We start from the raw sequence: 8,829 nt of genomic DNA, 5'->3' as shown, positions 1-8,829 counted from the left end.
TTCCCCACACGTGCACACAGACTGAGTCGAGAACCACTGCCTTAGTTGATGATGATTTGAATACATCACTCAGTTCCAACGGTCTGCTTGCTAAGAACGTCATTCTGAAGGCCTTAAAGGCAGGCCTCCTGGATTTTATCTCCCCTTAACTCATTCTGTGGCCTACACATTGAAAGGACCACAGTAACTCAGATGTGGAAAGGGCCTGGAGATTCCCCCCAATAAAAGGTACCCCTGCAGCCACGTGGTAAGTTGTGCTGTTGTGATAAAGCAGAGGGCTGTTGGAAAATAATCAGAAATTCTCTCAGGAAGCCCAATTATATTTTTACGTCAAGAATCAAAATGCTGGTGCTGTAGACTTCAACCCATCATTCACAAACCTTTTATCCTGTAATTAAGCCAGATCTGCTGCTGGGCTAATTCTTCCCTGAATGACACCACCCTTTGAGCCAGGCCGTATGTCGGCAGAAGACTTCACTCTGATGATCTATTACACCAATACATCACCGCGGTGAGCTGCCTCCTTAATGATTTATCTATAACACATCATCAAAGTGAGGCACGCTCATAATATATTGCTCAATAAGTCTGCGGTGGCCAAGGGGGGAAGCCACAAACAGCGGCCGAGTCCATGCCCTTACATGGTTGGTGTCAGTGCACGGGGCCCACGCTGGGCACTCCCTTCCTAAACAAATGTTTATGTAGGTGGGAGGGCTTCCACACCAATAGGCTTTTAAAACATGAAGAACCATGACCTTAAGAAAGTCCTATAAATCCAAAACAGAAAAGCCCCTCAGTGGGTAGTGAGATCGACCCTCCTAAGCCTGTCAAATAGGTAGAAAGTATTTTCCTTAAGCTCTTACTTAGTAGAAGGCCAGGGCCACTGCACTGCACAACCCCAGGGGGCGCCGTTCACAAGGCAGTCTGTGCAAATGGTGTGCCCTGGGGTTGTGCAACGTGCAGCCTGAGCCACCCCACGCAGCAGCCCTGTTGGAGGCCTTGGTTAAGAGCAGAGACTCTGGCATCACTGCCTCCTTTGAATCAAGGTTCTGGGAATAATGGCTGTATTTCATGGGGTTGCTATGTGATTGAACAAGATAATGTAACCAGGGCACCTATTATGTCCTGAGCACTGAACATATATTAGCCACGACTGATAGCAACCTTAACAAATCCCGAGAGCCAGGACACCTGCAGGACCAGGGCTGGGGTAGCGGGCAGCCCCTGTGTACTGTGATCTCCATTCTGTGGGGCCCTGTCTAATTCTTATGTATTTAGATCCTGCTTCATTCCAAAGAGAAAAGGAGGGCGGGGGCTTCCCTGGTGGCGCAGTGGTTGAGAGTCCGCCTGCCGATGCAAGGGACACGAGTTCGTGCCCCGGTCCGGGAGGATCCCATATGGCGCGGAGCGGCTGGGCCCGTGAGCCATGGCCGCTGAGCCTGTGCATCCGGAGCCTGTGCTCCACAACAGGAGAGGCCACAACAGTGAGAGGCATGCGTACCGCAAAAAAAAAAAAAAAGAAAAAAGAAAAAAAGGAGGCCGAATGGACAAAAGAATGCTTACAGAAAGTATACGAGGATAAAAATGAGTAGATGGGGACATTTGGACAAAGGGAAAGAAAGATCAAGCAAAGTTTAAGCAAAAGTAGTACACAAAACACCTCCAAGAATGGGCCAGGGTGGGAGAAATGGGCACACTCGCCTACTCAGCACAGCTGTTCTAGAAGAGCAATTTGGCAAGATGGTTAATGACATTCCTACAGGAAAAAGGGGCGGAGCATCGTGCAATTTTGCTAGCATCCCCCCACGCGTGCCGGTGCTTCATGTCAAAACAGGACTCAGAGGAAGCTGCTCTGTGAGGACCCATCTTCATAGCCGGCGTCTGGAACCCTTCCAGAGGAACAGGTCTGTGATAAGCAAGAGGGAAGCAGACAGACTCTGGGGGCTGGTGCCTGGAGGCACAAGAGATAACATCAACCCTGGGCAGGGCCCTCCCTCACGCTCCTGCTGCCGGCTGGGACCCTCTACAGCCTTCGAGCTGGAGCAGCTATGGCCCTGGATCAGAAGCATCCGCCCTTCGCCTGGCTCAGCTCATGGTCCCTCTGACTTCTCGGACCCTGGGTCCATTCAGCTGTCTGTTGAAACCTTTGGTTCTTATCCCCATTTCACAAAGTAGAGAATCGAGGGAGTTGACGGAACAAGAAATACAGCCATAAGCATGTTATGTAATCGTGATTGTGATTTGTAACAAGAAATATGTATTGGTCTCTGCCCCCGGCTCCTGACACAGGGCTCTTGAAACCCCTGTAATTTCCAGGGTGATAGGAGTGTTTTTTGTTCCAACGAGGTGACTCTAGGTGGGCTCTTAGATAGCTGCTGGATGAGGGCTGGTCACCAGAAAGCCCAAGCCACGATTAGAAGCTTGGACTTTTTAGCCCCGCCCCCCATTCTCTTGAGGAGGGAGAAGAGCTGAAAATGGAGGTAATGATTGATAATGCCTATATGACGAAGCTTCCGTAAAATCCCAAAAGTATGGTGTTCGGAATGCTTCCAGGTTGGTGAACATGTGGCGCCTTGGAAGCTCCACGTCCCTTCCCCATACCTTGTCCTAGGCGTCTCCTGCATCTGGCCGTTCATCTGATCCTTGGTCACGTATAAACTGGTAAACGTTAAGTAAGTGTTTCCCTGAGTTCTGTGAGTCTCCCTAGCAAATGAATGAAACCCAAGGAGGGGGGTCGTTGGAAGCTCCGATCTACGTCTGTTTGGTCCGAAGCACAGATGACGACCTGGGCTTGTGACCTGCCGGCATCTGAAGTATGTGTGTGTGTATGCGGGGTGAGGGTGGGCAGTCTTATAAGACTGGGAGGCTGGGCTCTTAACCTGTGGGATCTGATGCTATCTCTGGGTTGATAGTGTCAGAACCGAATTAAATTGTAGGATACTCGGCTGGTGTCTCAGAGAATTACTTGTTGTAGGGGGAAACCTCCACCTATTTGGTGACCAGAAGTGAAGTGTTTGATGTGAGTGGTGAAGGTAACTGACAAGAAGAAACACCCAGGAGGGAAGAACTGGGTTTTCCCCTACAGAGGAATGTGGAAGACTGAGTTTTTCCCCTACAGTAACGCTCCAAAGATAGAGGAACCATATTAGTTTCCTAGGGCTGCCGTAACTGCCACTAACTGAGTGGCCTAGAACACCAGGAATTTATTCTTTCACAGTTCTGGAGGCCGGAGTCTGAGATCAAGTTGCCTGCAGGCCGTGCTCCCTCTGGGGGCTGGAAGGGAGAATCCCTCCTTGCCTCTTCCAGCGCCTGGTGGTTGCCAGCAAAACTCAGCACTCTTTGGCTTGTGGTTGCATCTCTCCAATCTCTGCCTCCGTCCTCGCGTGGCTGTCTTCCCTCTTTGTGTGTGTCTGTTTCCAAATATCCCTCTCCTTACAAGGGTGCCAGCCATTGGATTTAGGGCTCCCGCTAACGCAGTATAACCGCATGTGAATCTGATTACATCTGCAAAGACCTTATTGCCAAATAAGGTCACATTCACAGGCACCGGAAATTAGGACTTCAACGTACCTTTTGGGGGGGAACACAATTCAACCCAAAGCAGAACCTTAGTAGGTGTTACTATACAGAAGAACTAGGTGGAAATACACCCCAATGGAAGGAAGAGAGAATCTAAGTTAGCTCAACCCTCATCTATCATAGCAGGAAGCCCAGACACTGTGACTGCGGTGGGTAAACAAGAGGTGGTGGTATAAACTATGATTTCTGGGAAAGTAATCACCAGAGGCGCTAAAACCGGAAGTATTTAACAGTGGTTGACCCCAGAGACAGACCTGGGGTAGGAGGAGTCTAAGAGCCTGTTCAGGGAACTCTGGGGACATCTGAATATGGACTGGGTATTAGGCGATATTAAATTCATTTTTTTGGCTGCACTGCGCGACATGCGGGATCTTAGTTCCCCAACCAGGGATCGAACCCGCACCACCTCCAGTGGAAGCGCAGAGTCTTAACCACTGAACCACCAGGGAAGTCCCTAAATTACTTTTAATTACCATCTTATTAGGCTTAATGATGGTATTGTGTTGATGTAAGAAAAGGTCTTTTTTTTCAGAGAAGCAGGCTGAAGCCTTGGGTGAGGGAGGTCATGTCTGGACTTGCTTTAAAATACTTCAGAAAAAATACAGGCGAGCAAATATGGCAAAATATTAATAAGGGTTAAGTCTACACGATGAACGTATGGAGGATCATTACACTATTTTCTCTTCCTTTACGAGGGCTTCCATAATCAAAATTGAAAAAGTGAAAAGATTTTAAATAAGTATTTAGTAAGTCTTGGAACGTGCTCGCTCGCCCCATCTTTGTGGCTCTTCTGGGACCCACAGACCCAAAGAATAGGCCTTCTGAGGTTTTGCAGTTCAACCCCTTGTTTTACAAATGGCTGAAAAGGTTTAACGACTTTCCAAAGTCACAGCCAATTCGTGGATGAGCTGGGGCCGGGCCAGGGTCTCCAGGAGCCTCAGCCGGTGCTCCATCTACTGTCTCAAGTCTTCTTCTCCTGCGTCGGTTTTGGGCTTAAGGGAGCTATTTTTAAATGTCAGTAAGAAGTGGCAGCACACTCGGTTGTTTTTTTGTTTCTTCTTGTGTTGTGTTGTTAAGGCAGACATCGCCTATGAGTTCTCATACGTACGAAATTTTGACTATACCCTGAAAGTTTTACTCTCTTCCACGTGACAGTAAAGTACATTCAAGCCCTTTAGATCTTAAAGTAACCCCTTTGGGGTTTGGCAACGCATGCCAGTTGAGCAGTAAGCATCTGTCATCTATCCTTCATTAATATTAATTATAGGTGGCCAGCAGCTCAGGGGAACAAAGTCCTGTGGGTGAGAGTTTCCTAAATTCGACCTTCCTGACTTTACAGGTATTCAAGGTGGTTCTTTTCAGAAGCCAGTCTGAATTTGATTTTGATTACTTCAGCAATCAAAAGGGAAGGAATAAACAGGTCCAACCTTAAGAACATGCTGGATTGGAGGTTAGGTTGCCCAGGCCAGGAGAGACCCGGCTGGAATGCTGTAGGACTGTGGAATGTTCTGGTGCCCTTTATCTGCCTGGAGCTCAGGTTACCAGACCGTTCCTACTCACCTGGCCTGTCTCCCAGGGCCCCTTCCTCTTCTCACACATCCAAAATTGGGAAAGTGAGGGATGGGGCGATGTTGCCAAAGACAAGTTTGCCTTCTTAGGATTTAATGTGGAATTTTTCTGACATTAAGCCTCTTGTTCTAACCTCAGGGGCCCCAGGAGTGTGGCTGGACAGCGAAACCGGGAGCCAGGGCTCAGGCACAGTCACTGAGGTAAGCCAGGCCCTGGGCTTGGACCCTTCCTCTGCCCGGTCTGAACTGGAGACCCTGCCTCGCTGTGAGAGGTGACAGCCCAAGGCTGGCAGCAGTGACAGCACAAGCCTATTGTTCCTTGAATTATACCCTCAGGGGGCTGGAAGGGAGCCAAAGTGACACATAGGCCACGGCAGGGGGATGGATTCCAGCAGGAAGCCAGGCCTTGGGAAGAGGATGCGCTCCAGGAGGGCGAGGAGGCCATGACCCTGCCATGAGCTGGAGCGGGGCCATTTCACCTCACTTGGCAGGAGCCAGGGGAAGCTGGTACTAAAGCTCAGGGTCCTCCTGTCTCCCCGTGTTTAATATTCTAGACATAATCCTGAGCATGTCTAGAGTTTCAACTGAGCACGCCAGGAGGGGGTTTGAGGAACAGTGGGCATTTCCTGCAGAATTCTTTAGCAGGAGAGACGGGACCAGCATCCTCTCCTGCTGTTCTGCACCTCTCCTGAGGCCAGTCTCCGGCTCTGCTCTCCTGGGAGAAGCCCAGCCCTGCAGCTCCACACCCATTTCCATCTTCCCACACCTTTATTTCACGTAACTGTAGAAGGCTTGAGAGTTTACGAAGTTCTGCCACACCAGCATCTTGGTGGCATCCTGCCCCCCAAAGCATCCTTGGTGCCAATACGATTATCCCCACGATATAGATGGGGGAGCATTCCTTTGTTCATTCACTGTGTATCAACAAATACACTTTCAAGGACCTATTAGGCTCCAGACCCTGTGCTGGGACTGAGTGTGGCTTAGAAGGGTTAAGTGACCTGCCCAAAGCCGCAGTCACACAGGGAGCATCAGGATTTGAACACAATTCTTTTGACTGAGGCCTCGAGAGGAAAGAAGGCGGAGAGCTCTTCCTCCCAACGCACTCGGGTGGCACCCTAAGCCTTGTGCTCCTCTGACCTAGCATCCCGGGTGACCAGAGGCAGAGGGGTCCCACGACCCACCTGCAGACCAGCCAGGGACAAATGGAGGGAGAGGGGCACTGGACAGGGGGAAGGACAATGAACAGATCTTTCTGGCTCTCCGGACCACACTCCCATCCGACCCACCATTTCAGCCCTGGTACCCACGACCTCCTGCCCTTCACTGGGAGGAGGACCAGAGGGAGTTCCAGAAACTCCTGCCCCAACTGCTGAGCAGCCCCAGGTCCCAGAAACAATGTCTCTGAGGTCTTCTTCTGCTGGGCCTCTAGGTTGTGACCCTCTGGCTTCCCTCCACAATCTGGGGTGTAGGGGGGAGAAAGAAAGGAGAAAATTTAACATAAGGAGGGCAGGGGAGCAACAATGAGGAAGGAAAGAAGGGACAGAAGGAATGCCATTAAGACACTGGTTTCTACACACACACACAAACACACACACACGTACACACACACTATCTGCCTAAGCAATAACTAAAGAAAAGCAGTTTTTCAGTGCAACCTACCAGCGATGGGCAAGTTCCAATAGTGGACAAGTTTGCAGGCTGGTGTTTGGTTTCCTCCTTTGTCTTTTTTGATTGATTGATTGACTGATTGATTGATTGGGTGCTAGAAGGCTGGAAGAAGATAAAGGAGATGGTAACTATTAGGGGGGAAGGGTTGAGAAAAGATAAATGGTTAAACAAGCGGCTGGTGAAAAGGTACTTGACACCACTGTTTGGTTTCTTCTGCATTTTGATCTAAAGCACATTCGTCTCCACCCAGTGGGAATCAACAGTTGCTGAGGCCTTCAAGCAGGGAGAGCAAAGACACATCCGATTTGTTCACGCTCATTTGCTCACAACTCCAAGAGGTAGATGTGAGTATTCCTGTTTTACAGATAAGGAAGTTGAGGCACAAGGTATTCATTCACTCACTCCCCTAATGTCACAAGACAAAGCCATCTATCTGGGTTTCAAACCCAGGTCTGTCTCTGCAAAGGCCCAGGTTTTTTCCACTACTCCGCGCTGCTCCCCTGCCTGCAGCGTTTTCTCCCTCCATCCTCCGGAGCAAATTCGCAGATGTGTCACTGACTGGAGAAGGTTAGAGAACACTGCTCTGGGCAGGGTCCCCAGGGGCTCAGCACCAGTTAGGGTCCTTCCCCTTCTGCTCCTATTATGATGCAGACAGTGCTGGGTTCCCCGCCCCCTACCCGGTAAGTCTTTGTCATCTGCCCTGAGGCCCATCCGCTCCCATCTCTACCCTATCCCAGGCACCCCAGGACCTCAGCTTCCTAAATCTCAGGCAGAACACCATTTTACGAGGACACTCTCCAACCTTGAAAGGCAAGGTACCCCGAGGCAAGGAAATAAAAATGATTGTGGCCGATCAGCATGAGAGTGCAGCGCCATCTAGCGGTGCTGGGGCCAAGGTCCCAGGCGGTGACATTTTCAAACAATCGATATCTCATTATTAACCATAATCACAACCTGATGTTTACTTTTGGAGAAATGTTCAGCAGCAAGGGATGCAAGTGCACTTTTCTGCATGTTTCAAGAGGTCTGCGATCCTAAATGCCACAATGACTATTAAACAGTGTCCTGCCCATAAGCAAACAGGAGGGAGCAGAGATTGATTGTATGTCTTTTCATCTAAGCTGCTCACCAAAAACAAAGCATCCATTGAAGCGACTGACCTTTCACTAACTGCTGGAAAGAAAATGCTTGATAAATAATAAATAGACCACTCCTGGCTGTTACTTAGAATCATCTTTTAATTAAAAGAACTGAGCAACTAGAAGGTCAGGTGACTGACATTTAAGTTCCAGTCCAGGAAAAGCATCAATCGAGGGTAAAACTATCCCCCCGATGTAATTTCATTGTCAGCTAACATTTAACGAAAATCCCTTCTCTGTAATCTGCCCCGATGGTGGGGGGTAGGGGGTGAGCCATGGAGGCGGCATTTGTAGGGAACATAGCACTTAACTTCCGGCCTCCTTTGCCTTCCCCTAGCAACCTTTTCATTTTCATGCTGCAGCAATAAACACTTGTCTGGTTCAGCGTCTCCACAGAAACTGCTCCAGTGCTGGGCTCATCCAATCGGAGACCCACTTGCCACACTGAGCGCTACCCTAGGAGTGACAGGAAAACCATTTCCTGCCTTTTCCACAGGAGGGCAGGTGCCCTTCCTCCATCAGCTAAGGTGACCTCAACCAAGCTGCTCACTGAACATGCTCAGGCATCCATCTCGTCGAGCACCATCAAAGGCTCAAAACACACGATTAACCCAGCCAGCCGGTCCTCCACCTTTTGGCTGTTCTGGAATAGAATGCAGGAACACAGGGACCAGGAACAAAGTAATAACCTTGCCCCCACCCACCCCCACCCCCCAAACACACACGACTCACCTTTCCTTGTTCCTAGCTCCACGGTGCCAGCCTGCTTCCATTATCGGAGCCACACCATGTCACATGCCCCAGGTCCCAGGTAGTCAGGGAAACAGACCGCCTGGTTCTGAGCAAGGCTTGGTCAGAGCTGAGAGCCTAGA

This window comes from Orcinus orca, chromosome 19, assembly GCF_937001465.1.
Source record: "Orcinus orca chromosome 19, mOrcOrc1.1, whole genome shotgun sequence".
Classification (NCBI taxonomy): domain Eukaryota; kingdom Metazoa; phylum Chordata; class Mammalia; order Artiodactyla; family Delphinidae; genus Orcinus; species Orcinus orca.
Note: the sequence above shows the minus strand (reverse complement) of the source record.